This window comes from Sminthopsis crassicaudata, chromosome 3 (assembly GCF_048593235.1).
Source record: "Sminthopsis crassicaudata isolate SCR6 chromosome 3, ASM4859323v1, whole genome shotgun sequence".
NCBI lineage: Eukaryota > Metazoa > Chordata > Mammalia > Dasyuromorphia > Dasyuridae > Sminthopsis > Sminthopsis crassicaudata.
In genome coordinates this window covers 148,430,313-148,452,937 of record NC_133619.1, presented here as the reverse complement: position 1 = coordinate 148,452,937, position 22,625 = coordinate 148,430,313, and the positions used below count along the sequence as shown (strand labels likewise).

At 32.5% G+C, this 22,625-nt stretch overlaps 1 protein-coding gene and 1 pseudogene across 1 annotated transcript in view; one reads left to right on the top strand and one right to left on the bottom strand.

Moving 5' to 3' along the window:
• CLDN10 (claudin 10) overlaps window positions 1–22,625 on the bottom strand; it is a 36,583-nt gene that overhangs the window by 2,690 nt on the left and 11,268 nt on the right. The window lies entirely within an intron of this gene.
• Window positions 16,946–17,811, top strand: LOC141559581 (E3 ubiquitin-protein ligase RNF170-like; annotated as a pseudogene).

Here is a 22,625-nt window from a genome sequence, read left to right as displayed (position 1 = left end):
ATTTTACAGAGGAGGAAACTGAGGCAAATAGGCTGAAGTGACTTGCCTAGGGTCATATAACTAGTAACACATTAGAAAAAAAAACCCACACAAAGTCAAAAATAACAGTCTGTTTCATCTGACATAAAAATGTATAGCTGGGGCAGCTAGATGGCCCAGTGGATAGAGCACCAGCCCTGAAGTCAGAAAGATCTGAGTTCAAATTTGACATCAGACACTTAACACTTGCTAGCTATGTGACCCTAGGCAAGTCACTTGACCCCAACTGTCTCAGAAAAAAAAAATATATATAGCTAACAATCCTAATCTCAGACAAAGCAAAATCAAAAGTAGATCTAATTAAAAGATATAATTAGAGAAATACATCTTGCTAATCAATGCATATCAGTACTAAATATGCACCAAATGATGTAGCATCCAAATTTTTGAGAGAAAACTTAAATGAATTACAGGAGGAAATAGACAGTAAAATTATACTAGTTGAGGGTTTTCAGTTTACTTTTCTCAGATATAGATCTGAAGATTGTATATAATCATAAAATAAAAAAGGTGAGGAAATGAATAGAATTTAAGAAAAGTTAAATATGATAGTCTTCTGGAGAATATTGAATGGGAATAGATAGAAGTTCGCCTACCTTTTCTCTTAGCTGTACATGACACCTTCACAAAAAATTGATGATGTATTAGGGCATAAAACCTCACAAAGTAGTACAGAAAAACATATTAAAAGCACCCTTTTTGGAGCACAATGTAATAAGTCCATTCAATAGTTAGTTTTTGAAGCATAGACTAAAAATTAATTGGAAATGAAATCTACATTCAATGAGTGGGTCAAAGAAAAAGTCATAGGAATAATAACTTCATTAAAGATAAAGAGAATAATGATGCAATGGGCCAAAATCTGAGATGCAACAAAAGCAGTACTTAAGGAAATTTTCATATACATAAGAGAGAAAAATATCAATGAATTGGGTATACAATTTAAAAAAACTAGAAAAAGAGTAAAAAAATTTTCCATCTAAATACCAAAATGACAATCCTGAAAATCAAAAGAGAAATTAATATATTGTAAAGTTTAAAAAATGAAATTGATAAGGAAAACTGGAATCTGTTTTTATTGGGAAAAACCAATAAATTAGATAAATCATTGGCTAATTTGATTTTAAAAAGAAAGAAAACCAAATGAATCAATTTTCTATATATTTTTTAAAATGGGGCCTTTATCAGAACCCTTGGATATAAAAAATTTTCCCCGTATTCTGCTTCCTTTCTAATTTTGTCTGCATTGGTTTTATTTGTGCAAAACCTTTTTACTTAACATAACCAAAATTATCCATTTTGCATTTCATAATATATTCTATTTCTTCTTAACCACAAATAGTATCAAAAGTGGAAAAGGTAAATGCACAACCAATGAAGATGAAATCAAAACAAATATTAGGAACTCTATTGTCCTATTATATCTCAATAAAACACAATATGAATGAAATAAATGTTTATAAAAATACAAATTGCCCATAATAAGAGGAAACAGAATGCTTAAATAACATTAATGTATAAAAAAATTGAATAAGCCATAAATGAAGTTCTTATGGGGAAAAAAGTCCCTGCAGATTATATGGATTTATAAGCAAATTCCATTAACATGTAAAACAACAATTCTAATATTGTGTAAACTATTTGAAAAAACAAACAAAGAAGGAATCCTATCAGATTCCTTCTATACTACAAATATAGTTTTGATCAGAAAAATCAGAAAAAGCAAAATCAGAAAAAGCAAAACAGAAAGAAAATTATAGACCAATATCCCAACAGATATTGATGCAGAATAAATCACAAAGATTATACTCTATCACTAGGCTGGATTTATATCAAGAAAGGTTGGTTTAATTTTAGGAAAACTGTAATCATAGCAAAAATAGTAAAAAAAAAAAAAATAAGGATTTTATCAGTAGATGCTGGAAAAGCTTTTGACAAAACATGACATTCATTCCTCTTTAAAAAACAAACAAACAATAGAAAACATACGAGTAAGTGGAGTATTTCTAAAAATGATAAGTAATCTCTAAGCAAAACCAAGAGCAAGTATTATTTGTAGTAGGGATAAAGTAGAAGCCTTTTCAACATAAAATACCTAAAAGTATTTTATGTTGAAACTATGTGAACTATATGAACACAATCACAAAACGCTTTTCTTATGAAGACAGATCTCAACAATTTATTGCTCATGTGTAGGCTGATCCAATATAATAAAATGACAATTCTATCTAAATTAATTTACTTATTCAGTACCATACCAATAAAACTATCAAAGAATTTGTTTATAGAGCTAAACAAATAATAAAATCCATAAAGGGGAAAGATAAATCAATGAAAAATTGGAAGGAAAGCAATCTCATGGTACAAAATCTCAAAATATACTTCAAAGTGATAATTGTCAAAGCAATCTGGATAATAAAGAGTGCTTGATCAATGGAATAGATTTGGTACTTAATATTCAAAAGGAAATGACCACATCACCTAGTGATTGATAAACCCAAAGATTTAAAGTATTGAAGCAAAAATTCACTATTTGACAAACACTTCTGTGAAAACTGTAAAGCAGTCTGGCAAAAACTAGGCATAAACAAACACCCCATACCATATACCAAGATAGGTTCAAAATGCATACATTATTTAGATATAAAGGATGATAACATAAGCAATTAGGGGGAGTATGAAAAAAAATTACTTATCATATCTATAGATAAGAAAAGAATTCACAATCCAAAAAGTAAGAGAGAGGATCACAGGATTCAAAATGGATAAAAAGTTTTCATATAAACAAAATCAATGCAGCCAAGATTAGAAGGAAAGCAAAAAAACAAAACAAAACAAAAAAAAAAAAAAACGGGGAGAAATTTTCTCACAAGTTTCTCTAAAAAAGGCCTCATTTATAAACTATATAGAAAACTAAGTTAAATTTATAATATGCACCATTCCCCAGGCGATAAATGGTCAAAAGATATGAACAGTTTTTTCACTTTATTATAATTACATATTACTTTTATTTTTTCAGAAAACTGTTCATATCTTTTGACCAACTGTTCATATCTTTTGACCATTTATTGCCTGGGGAATGGTGCATATAATTTGCATTTCTCAATTAAAACAACTCACAGATTCACCCCCCTCAGATTGGTTAACATGACAAGAAAGGAAAATAAGTTGCTGGAGGGAATATGAAAAAAATAGTCATGTTAATGAACTATTGGTGGAGTTGTAAAATGGTCCAACCATTCTGGAGAACAATTTGAAACTATGCTCAAAGAGGTATAGAATTGTGAATACCCTTTGACCTAAACAATATTATTATCAGGTCTGTACTTGAAAGAAAACAAAGGAAAAGGAAAAGGACTTGTGTGTACAAAAACACTTATAGGATATTTTTCATGGTGTCAAAGAATTGGAAATCAGGGGAATGTTTATTAGAAGTACATTGAGCACAATAATAGGAGTATTCAAACAATAATCAACCATAAAAGACTTAGCAACTTTAATTAATACAAGGATCCATGACAATTTCAAAGGACTTGTGATAAAAATGATATGCACTCTCTAGAGAGAACTAAAGAACTTTGAATGAAGATTAAAGAATATTTTTTCACTTTATTTTTCTTAATTTATTACTAATAATATCATATATAATAATGTAGAAATATGTTTTACATGACTTCATATTTATAATGAGTATTGTATTTCTTGCCTTCTCCAGTGAGGGGATGGGTGGAGGAAGAGAATTTAGAAATAAAAATAAAAATACATTTTTTCTTAAAATACAGAAGAGATCCAAGAGATCCAAGAGAAAGGATAGTGTCATAAGTTACAGTGATCAAGAAAGACAAAGACTAAGAAAAGGCCATCAAATCTGGCAATTAAAAGATCATTAGTCACTTTAGAGAGAGAATTTTTGTTGAATTATTAGATTGGAAGTCAGAAAAGAGTTAAAACAGCAAGAGGAAAGGAAAAGGAGCCATCTATTGCAGACAGCCTTCTAAGGAATTTAGCCTAAAAATGAAGGAATAGAAAGATAACTAGAAGGTATGGATGGATCAATTGAAGACATAGGCATGTTTAAAATAAGTAAAAGAAGCATGTTTTAACATGAATGAGAGCAGAGATGATAATAAAGAGAAATCTGTTAGAGAAGACAGGATGAATGGGATCTTTTGTGCATAGAGAGAGAGGGGTTTGCTTTGGCAGGGAAAAGGGTCCCTTCTTCATGTGAAATAGAGGTTAGAAGTGATAAAAGAACAAATACTGGTAGAATGTATATGAGTAATATGAGATGAGGGAAAGGGGAAAAGAAAGTTCTCTGTTTCTTTTTTTTCTGTTGAAATATGAGGCAAGATTCCCAGCCTAGAAGGTGGGGAGAAAGAAACTGTGGGAAGTGTGAGAAGGGATGAAAAGGTTTAGGAAAGTTGCTGAGATGAGGACGACGGTGAATCAATTAGGCAGGTGTAAAAGGTATGCCTTGCTATAGTAAAGGTACAAGTGACATCAACATAACATAAACGTGTAGTGAATTATTCAGCATGGCTTTATAATGTTCTCCAACTTCATTTAGCAGCATGTGAATAAGAGGGAAGGTGGTGGATGGTGGAAACAATCTAAGGTTGGTATTTGGTAGGGCAAGATCTTCATCAGAACAAAGAGGACACAGTTCAAATGGAGAATCAAACTGGAGAAGGGAAAAGTGTCTCTAGAGCTAAGATGATGACCTTGGAAAGAACTAAGGAACAGAAGGATTGTAGATTGCAATGCAGATGAAGAATGGGATGTGGAGCTTTAAGGCAGAGAAAGAGGTGAAATGGAAGAAGATGATCTAACAAAGGAATCTCTGATTTCATGAATATGGATGTGAAGCATTTATGGGTGTGATCACAAAATAATGGGTATGAGGATATATATGAATGTGGTGTGGTAGAGTAGTTGGTATAGCTAATGGAAATAGTGAATATGTACTCTGCTCCTCCACACAAATATGGTTTGTGTATCTAAAAATTATTAGCAATTTGAGTTTCTTTTTTCCATACCAGTAAAACTAAAAACAAAAATCCATGTAATTGACAAACAAGTACAATATAATTAAAAGCAGTTTCATGGCTAAAACAAAGGAACCATACAGACAGCTGTTTACAAATTTTATATATATATGAATATATATATATATATATACATACAGAAACAACTTTTTATTTTATTAAACTAAATCACAAAGATTAGCACAAATGAACTAAATTATACTTGCTCCACAGGCAAGAGCTAGCCTCAGAAGTAGGAAGACCTAAGTGCAGGTCCCAACTCTGCCATATTATATATATATATTTCAATTGACTATATCTGTCTTCACATCTGGCCAGAATAAAGCAAGAATTTCTTTTTGACCCAAAGACTATCCAGACAAGACACAAAACCCTATGGACAACCTACTCCCACTTGTCAAAACAAAGAAAAATATTATCACTAGAACAACTGGGGAATGCAATATCGCAGAATCAGAGAGATCCAAATTCAAATCCTACCTTAAACACTTAGCTATTGGAATCTGGGCAATTCATTTAATCTCTTTTAGGCTGTTTTCTCATCCTTAAAATGAGGATGATCATGTTACCTACTTCAGAGGTTTATTATGATGATCAAATGAAATAACATGTAAAGTGCTTTTGCAAACCTTAGAGCACTAAGTAAATGCTAATTTCATTATTTTTTGAATGATGAATCAGTGAGGAGAAAAGAAATAGAAAAGAACAGTGGAGAGGGCACAGGAAAGAAAGGAAAGGAACTAGAGGAGGCGAAAAGCAAAAATAGAGGGGATTTCCAGATTCCTTCTTCATATAGTAATCTCATCCCCATCAAACCTTGGTCTTGGCTTTAGCCTTCTGCTCTTCTCACACTTTTATACTCCTGAGTCTTATATTGTCAAGCAGCTATCCAGTTCCCCAGGAGTTGACCTGGTCAGACTGTACTGCTGCTGTTATTATTAGGTTAGAGGAATCCTCAACATTGTCTAACTCTGTGGTTTTGAGAAGGGCAGGGCAGACCCAACTCCCTGTACTCCTTCCCTAACCAGCAACCTGTTTTCCTGATTTGAAAGTGAGATTAGAAAGAAATGTAGTGGCTGTAACTGAGGTAACACTGGCAGTACTCCCAAATTGGAATAGGAAGCAAGTTTCTCTGTGGAAGTAGGTAAAGGCTTAAGGAATTTACAATCCACCATAGAATAATCAGGATTGCCTGGCTGGGGTTTTTCTAGGCCTACATTATTTCTGGAAATATAGATCTTGCAGAGTGTTCTGTACTGTAATGTACACAAAGAGAATGTCCAATTAATTTCTAGCTGCCTCATCTTCCTGAATTATTTAGCATAAGAGAGATATGTCATTCAAAGGTGAAAGAGAAGAGTAATAGTTCTGAAAGTTTAGAAATGGGTCTGATATCTAAGTTTAAACAAAAATTAGGGCAAAATCATTGACTACATCTCAAAAGAATAAAAAAGCAATCAAGTTTGCATACTGTTAAACATTTTCATACTTCATACACAATTGAGAAGTATCAAAGCTATAAGTTCCTTGACAGTGAACTGGACACAAGGTCATTTCCCCAAATGGTACAGATCAGGGGCACTAATGGAAAAGGGAAAAGGAGGGGAGAAGGAACAACTATTTATTAAGAACCTACTGTGTGCCAGGTACTGTGCTAAACACTTTACAGATATTTCATTTGATCCTCCAGACTCTGGGAGATAGGTGTGCTGTTATTATCTCTGTTGTATTATGGAGTAAATGAAAGCAGATGGAGATAGGTTAAGTGATTTGTCCAGAATTACACTGTTAAGTGTCTGAGGTTGAATTTGAATTCAGATTTTTCTGACTCCAGAACTCTACTCAACCACCTAGTTGCCTTTAAGGGATGGAAAGAATAGTCCCTGTGTAAAAGATGTGATTGAAAAAAATATCCAGATTCAGATAATGAAAGTTTCATAATCCTTCTAACCCCTTGTAGTATGAGTGGTATGAGGCAGTAGATGACTGGTTAAAATGAAATATTTGAAACATGCCATTTAATGAATGCAAAGTAAAGCAACTTTATATTGTATTAAATTACATTTAATTATTGACATAATTAGATAGGCACAAATGAACTAAAGAGCTAGCCTCAGAAGCAGGAAGACCTAGATGTAGGTCTCATTTCTGCCACATGTTATGTAATCCTGAGCATGATCCTTTATTTCTCCCTTAATGCTCCAGACAATTCTCTAAAGACTCATAAGTTACAGAGTGACTACTGATCTCTACTGGAAGAGGGAATTTCCCCAGTGAAAACTCCCTGTACCAGTGAAATCATGGCACTGGATTAAAGATATCAATTCACCTATAATTGGTTTAAATCAGGGTTTTTTAAACATCTTCCTCTCATGACCCTTTTTTGACCAAGAAATTTTTTATGTGACCTCGGGCATATAAAATACAAGTCAAACAATTACTGATAATAAATCATAATTTTGTGACCCTCACATTCAATTATGAAAACCCATATGAATCACAGTTTAAAAAGCAGGACCCTAGATAACTGGCAAGGTCCTTTGTAGTTCTAAAACTGGAATCCCTTGATCCTATTTATTAATGGAATTTTCTTTTAGGCTACCAATCTTGGATTCAGTTTCAAATTCAGCATCATTACATATTTCCTATCTTGAATTCTGTTGAAAAAGCCCAGGATAATCTTTTAAATATGTTAGTTCATTGCAAGGTGAGTCAGACACAAGTATATATGTCTTAACCATGCTGTATACTTCAACCCCTTTTCTTACTATAAATATGAACAAAGGCTTTTATGTCTTTTGATGGTTTTTCTCCCAGAAACTTCTTTTCATTTTGTTGAAGGGAATAAATCTCTAGCAACCTCAACTCACAATTATTTGCTTATGGTATTTTGTAAAAGCTGATTTTGTGGTGGTTGTTTGGAGACAGAATTATATTCTAACAATATCCTATCTATCCAAATATATGCCAAAGGCAAATCTCTTAAAAGAAAAATTTGTAAACTCAACCTTTCTCAAGCTCTCCTGGGACATGACAAATCTCCATTCCATAAACAAACAGAAAACACCCTGTAATTTGTATTTTCCTAGCACCCCTGTTTTCACCAAGGGGAGTTAACCTAGCTGAGTCTATCACCACCATAGAAATGGAACAAAGGGCAAGGAGCCTTATATTCTTTACAAAGTAAATATTACCACCTTTTTTCCTAAATATGAAAAGATGAGCTTAAAGTAAACCTCTATGAACATATATGAACAAAATGGGAATGGAAGATAATAGCAAGAGATCTATAAGTATTGAGAGCAATAAAGTACAATGCATATTTCCAAGTCCCTAAGGCCATATGTCTAAATAGAATGAAACAATTTGAATATTTGTCACTATCTGCTTGATCTGACCAGTGTAGGCAACAGTCATAAAGAGATGGTGGTATGATGGAAAGAGCACTGACTCTGGAGTCAGCATTCATGAGTTCAGATCTTGCCACTGATACTAGCTTTTGTTTTTAAGCAAATCATTGAGCTTCTTTGGGCCTTTGTTTCCTCATCAATTAAGTCAATGAAAATCCCTTCCTTCTAAGCCTAGTTCTATGATCTTATTAAATGTCTCAAATGCACAAACTCCATAAAAAGATTTTGTGGGAAAGTATGGTATAATAAATAGAGGACAGTCATGTAATCAGGAAGGTCTAGGTTCAAATACCAACTGTGACTCATACAAACTGGGTTTTCACTTAATCTGGTGCTCTACCCCAAAGCTTCTGAAACTGTCCTTGCAACTCCAAATGGGATCACATAACTGAATATGGGAGGATGTGAAATTATAATTTGTTATCACTAAATATTTGCTTTTTATAACCATTTTATATACCTGCATACCCCAGGGTCATTCTTTTCTTAATAATTATGATTAATAACTTATCATGTGGTTGGGGGATAAACATGACAATTATGAAAAAATTTTGCCTTCTCCAGTAATAGTTGAAGTAACTTTAATAACATCTCCAAATAGGTGTGTACTGGGAAATGTTTTAACAATTGACTCCCCCAAAATGCATGCAGGACACACTTTAAAATTTAATCTGCATTATTAATGCATTTTCACTACTTTATTAAAGTCTTTATACTACAAAACAATAAGCCAAGCCCTCATTTACATTTTTGTTTATTTCTGAAGTATGTTTGCACTGGACCTTTAATAGTGTGAGCTGGTATGAAGAGGATGCAGCATACCTCTCACCCCAAGTCAAATATAATTAATAATGAAAATCTGATACTTCCCCTAACCAACTATTTTTTGTAAGCTAATTTCAAAGCCAAATATGTTGTTTTGGAATAATTTGTTATTTCTAGTTATCTTTTTTGCTATCATTCATTAATGTAATTGAGAATTAAATTTATCTTGAGTTATGCTAGGAGCAGGTAGGTAGTGCAGTGGATAGAGCACTGGGCCTGGAGTCAGAAAGACCTGATCTTGGATATCTATTTGCTGGAAGATCCTGGCCAAGTCACTTAACTGTATTTGTCTCAGTTTCATCAGTTGTAAAATGAACTAGAGAAGGAAATAGTAAAGTACTTCATATTTTTGCCAAGAAAACCCCAAATGGAGTCTCAAAGAGAAAGATATGACTGAAATATAACAGCAACAAACTGTCATGAATAGGACAATATGTTTAAATGATGAATCTAAAATAGATCTTGAGAGTAGTAATTAATAGATTGAAAGTGGTAATTGAAATAGGGAATTTTCAAAGCATTTAGCAACCCTCTTCACCAGCTTCAGAGCAGGCAGGCAGAAAAAGCAAGGTATCCTGAAGAAGAGATGAGAATGGCATGCATCTGGCAAGTCAAGATTGCAATGAAAGACGCTGGGAATATAATTTTCTTCAGACCATTGATCTCTGCTTCTGGATTGACCCTCATAGCCTGCCCACAGTCATGATTCCAGGAAACAAGCCCTGTGGAGCTGCAGCCTGGCTAATGGTTCTTTGGATGCTGGAGCCACAGTGACTAAAGATAAATACAGAAAGTATTTCTTTTATCACCACAGTCCTTGCTCCTATGAAATAATTCAACATCAATATCACTAGAAAGGATGTAAAAGAAGAGACATTGCCATTAGCTTTGCTGCTACACAGCTAGGAACACTAGATCTTTCTATTTTATACCTGAAACCGTGTCATATATGCATGTTGTCTCCTGTATTACAATGTAAACTTCCTGAGAGCAGGAATTGCCACACTTTTCTTATTTGCATCAGCACAGTTCTTTGCACCATTTAATAGTGCTCTTCTTAAACTGTGGTTTGCAACCCCATATGGGGTTTGTAACTGAATGTGAGGGATCATGAAATTATGATTATCAGTAAATGTTTGATTTGTATACCTATTATATATACCTATACATTTAGAGGTCATGAAAAATTTCTTGGACAAAAAAGAGGTCATAAGTGGAAAAAAATTAAGAGGCCTTGCTTTATCATTCCTTCCAATTCAAAAATTCTATGGTTCTACTTGCTTATCATAGTTTAGGGCAAGTATCATTTCTCCCTATTCCACTGGTGCTGCCATCTTTATGTATGTTATGTTCTAGAAGACGGCACCCCCAAATCACAGAATCTTAGGAAAACTGTCTGAAGATATCAAGTCAATTGAAACCTGAACAATAACTTCCCTACACCCTATTTTGCAAGTGGTGACAACTGTTTCTGTTTTTGCCAGAAACTCTAAGGGTGTTCCCCTCCCACACTGATTCTTTTATGAAGGCAAACGAGGTCTTCTTTTGCCTAGCCTTTAATTACTGAATATGTGCTGCTTCAGACAAATTGAGATCTGAGAAAAACTTCAACTTAAAAAGGCCAAGGTTTCTAATTGTACCCAAGACAGTCATAAATAGTCCTGATCTACCTTTTGCCATTGCCTTTTGAAGACTCTGGGGGAAAGACTGACGGTACAGTTTTGCCTTACTTAAATCCAATTCAATGGAATCAAGACACCACTCACTGTCTTTGGTCCTCTTCAAGAACAATAACAGCAAGTGGTCATCTAGCATTTGCTCGAACAGTCCACTGAAAGGGAAGTCCCTACCTCCAAAGGGAGTTTATTTTATTTTGGGAGGGAAAGATGTCCTTAGTTGGAGACCTAAATCTGCAATTTCAACTCTTTGCTCTCTGAGGCCAATCGAACAATTTCAAACCTTGCCCCATAGATATTTGATAATAGTTATCATGCCCTCCCTCTTTTCTCCTTTAGGATAAGTATCTCCAGTTCCTTCAATTGATTCTTGAATTCTTTCACTACTCTGGTTATTCTACATGTCAGCTCACAAATATCCAAATAAGACTTGAACAAGTGAAGAATTTAACATTTATTTCCACTGTTTTTATTATATTTCACTCAATATTGTAGTCTATAAATATTTGATAATCGTGCTATCTATACCTTTATCTCATTGCTTAAAAACAAGGATAGACACGTAGAAAAAGAAGAATATTCCAAACATGAACACAATTTCAATTAGGATTTCAAGAAGACATGAAGCAATAGTTGCAATGAGTTTTTTTTTAATATTTTATCAATGAAATTAGAAAGCTAGAGGTAAAAAATAGAAAAGTTATAGAGTTATGGAAGAAAGAATTGGAAATTGAATTAATTTGACTTAAAAGATTCAAACCTTTGCTCAGGCAACAAACTTCCTGAAAATTAGAATTAAACCATGTAGAAGCTAATGATTTGATAAGGACATATTAAAACAAAGACAAAAAGAAAAGAAAAATAGAAGATAATCTAAATATAACAAAAATAACATGACCTTGAAAACAGATTGAGGGGAAAAAATTTTAAGAAGAAAAAAAAATAGACATCAAATTTCAAGAAATCAGCTAACCAGATTTCTTAAAAGTGAAAATAGAATCTACTGGTTGCTTCCTTAAGAAATCCCAAAATAAAACCTTCCAATAATATGATAACCAAAAAAAAAAAAAAAAAAAAAAAGAGCAAGCAGCCAAAAAGAAAAAAATTAAGTATTAAGAAGTCACAATTAGAAACAATTAGAATTGCATGCTTTAGGACCCAACATGATTTTCTCATTGGGTGAAACAAGTCCTAAGTTCAATCTCAGATGAATCTGTGATAGACAGGTGGCACAGAGGATAGAGCATTAAATTTGGAATTAGGAAGACTCATTGTTGTGAATTCAAATTTGTCTTCAGCCACTTAGTAGTTATGTGTTCCTGGGTGAAATCATTTAACTGTGTCTGCCTCAGGATCCTCATCTGTAAAATGAGCTGGAGAAGGAAACAGCAGACCACTTAAATATCTTTGTCAAGAAAACCAAAATGGGGTCACAAAGACAATACTAAAATGACTGAACAACAACAGCAACAAATATAAAGAAGTGTAGAGCTTGAAATACATTTTTCCAGAAGACAAAGAGTATAGGCTTACAATCAAAAATAACTCATTCAACAAAACTGAGTCTAATCCTATTGGGTGGCGGGGAGGGGAATGGATGTTCAATGAAATAGAAGACTCTCAAACACTTTTCTTGAAAAGATCAGCCCTTCAAAGACACTTTGAAGTAGAAATATAGAAATTAAAAGAAACATAAAAAGTTAAACATGAATGAATGGTGATAACAGACTAAAAGAGGATAAACTGCTTATATTCTAATATGGGAAGATGACACGTATCTCCTCCGAACCTTATTATCAGGGCTCACAGAAGGAGTCTAATTAGACAAGATTTGGAAGTAGTGTTATTATGCTCAATGAACTTAAAAAAAAAAAAAAAAAAACAATGGAAAGGAAAGGAAAGAGGATTACATTGAGAAAGGAGACATGATTTGGGAAAGTTTATTGATGTCAATTAATTACTTCCTGGAATAGCTTTCTTTAAAAAAAAAAAAAAAAGAAAAAAAAGAAAGAAAAGAAAGAAAAACAACAGAAGACTTTCAGGAAATTTGTGGTTTGAACTATTAATTGACAGTGGGCATAATGTTTCATCATTTTGGAATGGATGAATCATATTCAGAGGTATCTGTTACTATAAGATTTAGGAAGGAAATTTTGTTGACTTTTTGGGGGACATTGTGGTATGGTTGGGGTTTTTTTTTGTTTTTGGAAAAGAGAAGGAATTTAATTTCAAACAGCCTAAAGGAAAGAATTGAGAAATATTTTTCAAGGCACTGAGTATTTATTGGAATAAGGCAGAAGTGTAGTATATAATAAAAGGAAGGAAGCAAAATGAAAGAAAAATAATAATAAAATCTCATGGTGAAATATCAAAATTCAAAAATTTAGTCATGTCAAAATTCATTAATAATAATAAAAAAAGAATCCAAAAGATTAATGTAAAGGACAGACCTTCTCCAGTACAAGGTGGAATTGAAGAACAAAAACCATTAACTTAAATATAAACAGTCTGATAATAAAGTCATATTTTTACCTCTACTACCTCAGCTCTATTTTCTTCAGGCAATATGCAGGACATTAGCCATTTTTCCTGGAGCAATGTTTTAGATATAGGCCTTTACAAATTTTTGTTGTAAGACAACCACAACCCATTTTACTCACTTTTGTCTTATGAATCCATATCAAAGTTTCAACTATAATATAAAAACCTAAGAATTGTGCTACATAGCTATGAGATATAATCTCAAGTTTGGTTATCAAACTATAAAGAAACATTTTCTTAAAAGAAATTTAAATAACCCCCCCTAACTGGTGTTTATATACCAAGCCACATACGAACAAGATGTAAGTAGGGGAAATTTTAATTACAGTCACAGAATTATGTAGAAGGTAGTGATTTTACTTGGTAGAAGAGCCAACTTCCTTGCAACCAGGAACACCTGGGCCAACTATTATATTGCTAGGCAACTCTTTAAAAACGTTGCTGATCTTTATGGGTATTAGATTCCTCATGGAGTTTCCTATGGCCAATAAAATACAGATTTTTCTTTTTTTAAAGAAAGCTATTCCAGGAAGTAATTAATTGGCATCAATAAACTTTCCCAAATCATATCTCCTTTCTCAATGTAATCCTCTTTCCTTTCCTTTCCATTGTTTTTGGTAGCTTATATATGTTAATGTGCTAATAGAAGAGTACTATTAAGATGGAAAATAATCATTTTCTTTCCTCCTTTACCCCTAGGACCTCCTCTAGTCTGAGTAAATTATAGAACCTTGTAATGCTATTGTTACCTGACCTTGCTTTCATCCATGAGAGAAGTGAGAAAGCAAACAATAGCCTATTTTACTACAATTCTGGAGGCAACGCACTCTAGCCTCCACTTTTTCCCTGTGTCTGAAGATGGAAAGATGTAACATAATGGAAAGGACACTGGATTGAGAGTCAAAGGTACCTAATCTATATAGTGCTATTACTTAGTTATGTCAGTTTGGACAAGTCATTTAACTTTTCTAAATTATCTTTTTTTTTCCTTTGTGAAATGACAGGACTGGCAGAAGTGGCTCAGTAGAGAGTTTAGAAAGCTGGCATTAGAGTCAAGAATTCTTGAGTTCAAGATTAGAATCTGTGATACATACTGTCTCTATGATCTCACATTCATCATTTAAATTCTTGGTGTCCTAGGCAATTCTGTAAGTCTCTAAGTCTTAGATTCTCTGGCTTTCTCTTCCTCTTCTATAACCACCTTCCCAATCTTGAGAAAATTTAATCCTGTTGCACTACTCTCCTGACTGATGACTTCCTTTCCAGAGTTGCTAATTCAGGAAAAACTCCACAGTAAAAACTGAATTATTCCCAACTATCCAACTTTCTCTTCCTCACTAGCTGCTTTGCCCCTTTGAAATTCTTTTTTCCTTTTTTCCTTACCATCCTTCTCCTAATTTCACCTCCTACTTCTAGAACCATAAACTCTTTACAAAAGGACATGAACAAGAATTATACAAAATGAGAAGAGTTTCAAACTTCTTGCACATATGAATGAAATTGTGGGTCCATCAAAATATTAAAATATTCTCTTGATGTTGCTTTTTGGGCCAAAGTCAGGGAATCTCAGAATAATGTGTCTCACAGAGAAATGGAATGAGTAGTGGGTGTAGTAAATAGGTGTCAGCATCCTATCAATAATGAATTATTCATGATAAATCATACGAGATATAATGTATGAATAAATGTATGAATGAATGAAATATTTATTAAGTGCTTAATATGTGTCAACTCTTTTCTAAGGGCTGAAGATACAAGTAGATAAGTAAGAGTCTCTCTTTTAATATTCACAATTTTAATTGAGGAAATAATAGTCAATAAACATTTATTAAGCACCTACTGTGTAAATGGGATACTGTGCTAAATTCTAGGAATACAAAAAAAGCAAGAGATAGTCTTCTAGGAATACAAAAAAAGCAAGAGACATATATTCAGGAATCTTGCTTTGAGGAATTTCATAGTGTCTTGAGGAGAATCAACATGTAAACAATTATATAGAAACAAGATACATACAGGATAACAGATAATCAACTGATTATATGTATACATATATACATATGTACATATGTATATATATACGTATACATACATAGCATTAAGTAGAATCAGAAAAAGCTTATTTCAAAAAGTAGAATTTTAGCTGTATGTATGATTTAAAAAAATGAAGTGTATCAGATATATGGCAAGAGTAAGGGATTAATAGGTTATAGTCTATGTACTGTACCAGTATCCATGATATATTAAAAAAAAATCAGAAGAAAATATGTAGCATTATAGAGAGAGTCTCTATAATGGACTTTTGGAAAAGTATGGGCAAGAATTCCACAAAATCAGAAGGCATGGATGGCTTGTAATTTGCAGCTGTAACCACATCAATGAAATCACAGATCCATAGAAAATCCCTTGGGATATGACTGTTCACAGAGTAGTTCCAGGCCATTGTTTTGTCTCATTCCCCCCAGGTCTATTATTCAACATTATATTGATTCTTCCTGCTTCTTCCTGTTTCTGAAGTTTAGGCATTTCCATTCTCATAAACACATTCATTAGAGTGAAGGAACAGGGAAAGGAAGAACAGGCTTTCCTTCTGAAGGGACAACTGATACCTAAAGGTATATGGGTTACCTATGAATTTTACTCATCTATCCTTCTATTCCATCCATCAAAATTCTGGAATAGCAATTTACTAGACTATGTATATAATAGACATTTAATAAATGCTACTGAGTCCTTGAGTTTGTTGAACAGTTCTCAGATTTATAGAATTCCTTGCACCTTTTGCATAAGAACTACATAGATAATTTCTAAATTTTATTAATAGTTTTAAATAAATTTTATAGAATAATTATGAATTTGTATAATATATAATTATATAAATTGGTATAATTTAGCCATTTTTATTAATTAATATGTAGTGCTTTGTTTTACATAAAATTAAGTAACTATTTTTTTGGTCTAGAGTAATCTATAGATATCAGGTAGTTGAAGCAATCTCAAAGAAAGGCTTTGGGGTTAATGAGAACTAACATCATATAGTGTTTCCATTATATCTCTGAATTGAAAGCCAAACAGGAGATATACATTAGATCTCCATGCACTGCCTTAATTTGCTGTATGGTTTTGACCAAGTCACTTAAATCCTTTAGAGAAGTTTCTTTATCTGTGAAATAATGAGGTTGGACTAGATAAATCTTGAACATTCCTCCCAGCCCTAAAACTCTATCACTTGTGATCTATACTAAAGTCCCAGCATAAACATTTAACACTAGTGTACAAAAACCCCAATAGAAGAAAATGGAATGAGTTAGAAGGTGTCCTTGCTTTCTCAGTGTTCCTTTGTGTATCTGCCTACACATATGAGAGGAAATATGTTAAAGGCCCCTGTATGATTACTGATACCTGAACTGGAATGGACAAACATCAATCTGGAATTCAAAGTCTGAAACTGGATGATTCAATTATAGAAGGAATAAGTGACCAAGTGCTTGTGCCAATTGTGATCAGTTTTGCTTTCACTGCTACACTGATATAGATTCTTTTAAGAACAAAACTTTCACCCTAATAAACAAGAGCTAGTATGGGTGCTTTAGTAACAACTTCAGACAGATCAGTAGGATGCACCTGCTGTTGTTTGGCAGCAATTCCTACACTGATATGTTCTGTCCAATCTATTTGCATCAGACTTCTCTTCGTTTTGAAACAAACTGTGGACATCTTTTTTTGTGGTACCTGCTTTAATGCATATTGATGATATGGTTCATGCTTGGGACCATTAGTTGTCCAATCTACAAACAGTTATCTTAATTTTACCAGTATTTGGTGAAGGTAATCAGGGTTAGGATGTCTCAGAATTGTATCAAGATATTAATGACTATAATCGAAGATTCTCAGGAAAACCCAGATCGATTGTGGAAAGAATTATGGATCTGCCAACTTTACTGAGACATATATTCAGGGAAATGTTTTCAGTCCAGAACCTTTTATGGATGTTCCACAATAAAATATTATTTTGTTTATTGGGGGCTTTTTTCTATCTGATATCAATCTTAGATTTTGTTTCTAAAACCTTGTTTGGAATTCTAGGATTTCTAGATGATTTCTTTGTCATCTCTTTATTGCTTATATACATTTATCTCCATCATATCTGGAGAAGTACTAACACAAAGGCTAAACAGATTAAATAAATTAATGTTACTTGAACTTATGTGGAAAACCATTAAAGAAAATCATAATAAAATACATGAATATCATTTTGCAGATTCAAAAATACCTTAGGAAATTTTTCTATCTGGAACTGTATCCAAAGTCGTAAAATTGAAATTAGATTTATAACCATCTAAGCAATGTGCATTTGTTCAGTAACTAACTGTATAAAATAATATCTTCAAAAAGTCACTATATGGGGAGAGTTAAATGAAAATGAATATTTTTAAATCTTGACTTCACCTATCCCTCAAAACTAAACAAATTTGCTATGGATAAAGTTTTTATTAAATATACAATTTATCTACTACCTTCTTATATAAAGTATAAATATTATAATGGATAGTTTTCTTGCTGTAGTAAAATGTTATATAAAGTTTAGAAAGTATCTTTTAGCATTTACTATGTTTTGTGCATTTGCAACACTGTTTTGCTTTTCCATGCTAGCATAATTTCTTTTTAGCTAAATTTTTTTTCAGTTTTTCAGTTAAAGCTTTAATCTTGCATAGGACTCATTTAGTTCATACATTGGCTTACATAAAACAATTTTTAATTCCAAATTTCATAGCCTAGTACACTGCCTTACAAATAGTAAGCACTCACTAAATCTTTGTTGATTGAACAAAACATACATTTCTTCTCAATGAAAACTTATTATTAATAATCATAATTAAATTAATAACTTCATATTTTCAAAGGGTAATCAAATAACTGTAATTTGAAAAGGGAAAACTGAATCCAGGAAGCTGAATGAAATGAATAAATGATGGTAGTTGAATCAATTCTATAGGAATAAAGCCAACTTTCATGAACCAATTATAAAACTTATGCCTGAATTATAAATAATACTAATTACACTTTACCAAAAGAGAACCTGCTGATTCATTCAGTTCAAACTTGGGATATATTATGGATTAGTGGCATGACAGGGTGAATGAGAAGAATATTTCTTTTCCTGGGAGATGACATGTAATCTTAAAAATTCTTCAATTGATTTAACCTGGTATAGTTATTTAGCTTTCTCAGAATGACTGTATGCCATGACAGCTAGTTTCTAATGAATTAGCAATGACAGATAATGAAAATTATTAGCCTTATTGATGAATTTATTGAACTCTTACTGTATGTAACACTGTCCTTGGTATCAAGAGGGAAATAATCAGAAAATCCTATTTCTCATTTTAATCTCCATTGTAATTAATTGAGAAACAAACATTAATTTGGTATTGACTCTAAAATGTCAACAATGATGGCCTTATATTAGCTTTTTCTGTGCTGTAGGACAATAATTGTTGTGTCTAAGGCAGAATAAAAGAGAAATGAAAAGTGACATGCAGTCATATTATATTTAGGTAAGAAATATTTGGAGCAAAAAGACCAGAGTAGATCTCTGGAAGTGTGTTGATACAGTCTTCATTTCTATTTCTATGGGATAATTTCAGTATGAGTCTCTATAGACCAGATACTTTCTCATAATTGTTTATAAAACCTTAATCCTTACAATGACTCATCAGAAAAGGGAATAGCAGTTATGAGAATTTTTGCTACACCTAACATTTATTAAACTGAGGGATTCTGGAGTCCTTCAAATCAAAAACAAATCTGACTTGGGGTACAAAATTGAAGTATCCTGTGAAAGAAAGAAGTTTGGGGCAGCTACATGGTACAGTGGATAGAGCACCAGTCCTAAAGTCAAGAGGACCTGAGTTCAAATATGTCCTCAGACACTTAACACTTCCTGGCTGTGTAACCCTGGGCAAGTCATTTAGCTCCAATTGGGGTGGAGGAAGGAAATTTTCAATATGTATATTCTACATATACTACTCATTATTAAAATTCTTATAAATATTGGTTTTATTTTAATATTCTGGATAAAAGTATTTTAATCACAATTTGTAGCATTTTAAGCATTGTGATATTTGAAATTATATCATTTTTTTATAAAAAGAACATTTTTGAAACTTATGGACTTTCTTTTGTTTATTGCATTCAATTCTGTCAATGGATATAAAGAGATTTTTTAAAATCCAATGTATTTAATTAACTCCAACAAAGTTAAGTGCTTTACTTTTTAATCATTATTTGAAAACAGTCTTTAACTCCTTTGAGTCAGGATAAAAATCACATAAATCAAAGTGATAATATAAAATGCCTCCCAGGAGTACATAATAAATACATCAATTATGTGAGGAGCAAGGTAGAGTCCAGACAGTTGCCCAAATTCAGTCCATTGGTCAGATATAGCAACCACTACAATTTCCAGCTTTTCAGGGGCATTATTATCACAACAAGAAAACAAAATGATTTAAATCACTTATTATGTGGATATCTCCATTACAGTGTTCTTATGGAAAAATAAAACTTCAGTTTAAGCTTTGAATTTATATGTGCAAAGTAATTAGCTCTTTCAAATAAAAGCTGCATATTTCAAAGAAAAAGAAAAAGAAAAAAGGGATGTTGGAATAGAAGAAAAAACAAAAATGATCTGTAGCAGAAATAGTATATTTGTGTAATAATAGAATGCCAGCCTTAGAGTGAGAAAAACTCCTATATGGCACATATTCATAAGTACTAGTATTGACATAACACTCAAGTTTTGTTAAACACTTCACAAGTATTATATCATGTTAACCTCAGAAGTATTATTATTGTCTCTGTTTTACAGATGAAGAAACTCATTAGACGAGATGGTCAGTTGCCAAGTGCAGGATTTGAACCCAGATTTTTATTCCAGATTCAGCATTCTATCATTACCACCGTCTAGCTGCCACAATTGACTATGTGATTCTTCAATAAGGTAATTATACTTTTAGGGACAGAGGCAAAAGGCAGTAAGACTATAGACAACTTATAAAGTAAGCAGCTAGATGGTACAATGAAAAGAGTGCCAAGCCAAGAGTCAGGAATTCATTTTCCTGAGTTCAAGTCTGGCCTCAGATATTTATTAAGGTCATAAAGAGTTGGACACAACTGAACAACAAACAACATAAAACAACTGCCACATAATAAGTGCTTGATACATAGTAGGTGCTTATTAAATGATTGGTAACTAGCTAAGTAAAATACTTATTGATTTAATGGGTACAAATCACAAAGGAACTGCTAATCTATATAAATGAATGAAATTTTCAGTTTGGGAATTCCCTCCACTAGTGAAATCACAGGTCTAGACCTAAAAAACAACATCACACCAATTCCAATAATAAATTAAATGAGGTGAGCAAGCATATAATAGCCAAGAGAATTGGGCTTGGGAAAAAAATCTGACTTTGCTAAACATTAATTTATGTTTATCTGACAAGGCTAAACATGACTGAATTCACTGTAACTTTCCAAGGAGGAGATTCACAATTTTAAAAAAAGTTCAATGAAGAAATTGTTGCCAGGAAAGATTAATAGGTGATGACACATAAGGAGAATATTATACATAACTTTATAACAGCTATAAGTTTGTAAGAAGCAGCCAGTTGACTCAGTGGATAAATGCAGAGCCTGGTGTTGGGAAGATTCATCTTCCTGTGTTCAAATCCAGCCTCTGACATTTACTAGCTGAAGGACTCTGATAATGTCATTTAACCTTGTTGGCCTCAGTTTCCTTATCTATAAAATGAGCTAGAGAAGAATAACAAACCACTCAAGTATCTTTGCCAAGAAAACTTCAAATGAGGTCCTGAAAAGTTAGACATAGAAAACGATAACATGTTTATAAAATATACATGATATCTCATGTTAAGATGAGCAAAGACATTTTAAGGCCTGGAGATTTTAGTTTAAAAATGTTAAACAACAGTATATTATAATAATATTTATAGCTAAAACATAGATAATGTTTAAAGTTATAAAATGCTTATTATTATCTCATTCAGAACTTTGGTCTCCAGAAAATTTAACTTTCCAAATTCCATACAAAGTTTGTGTTGTGTATCAGTTTGGTTTTTTTAAGGGTTTTTTTTTTGAGGGGATGGTTTAAATAAGTTTAAAAGAAAATTTCTAAAATGGAAGATAATGTCAAGGTGAGGTAGAAAGTCTTAGAAGAGGAAATCACAAAGAATAGTAGTTATTCTGGGTGGGGAACCTTAAAACAATAGATTGATATTGTACATATGAACTCATAATTAATTCCATTTCCCAACACAAAGAAACTAGGATTATTTTCAATGAAATAAGGAACACTAAAATAATTTAGTTTTCCTTTAAGATACATTTCCTCTCTGCAGTATATAGTACACTTTGAAATTACAATTTGGATCCCTGTCATCAAGAGGAGAATGTTACATTCTGAGAGATTTTGATAAGTAAAAATCACACATCCTAAACTGCGACAAGTGCTACAAAGTTATTCTCCCAGAATTTTAGGATGAGAATCACACCAATTATGGGATGCAAGAAGTACAGTATAATTCCAAGTACTTGGTGAAATTTTGGTGTTTTTTTAAACATATAGAATAAAATAAGAAAGAATATCCTAACTGGGGAAGCAGTGTATATAAAAGTGTATATTTTTACACTGCAATTTTATACATCTATGTATAAGCATATTCTTAAATCAAGCAAAACAATTATTTTATTTTATTTTTTTTATTGTTTTTATTTACCATATATATGCATGGATAATTTTACAGCATTGACAATTGCCAAACCTTTTGTTCTAATTTTTCCCCTCCTTCCCACACCCCAGATGGCAGATTTATGTTAAATGTTAAATATGTTAAAGTATAAATTAAATACAATGTATACATGTCCAAACAGTTGGCAAAACAATTTTTAAGGCAAAACATAAAGGATACTTTTCCAGTGAGTTTGCTACTTCCACATTGGTATGTTTAGAATTTTCCAAGTCTAGATTAATAATTTAAGGAAACTATCAACAACCTACAGTCCAAAGG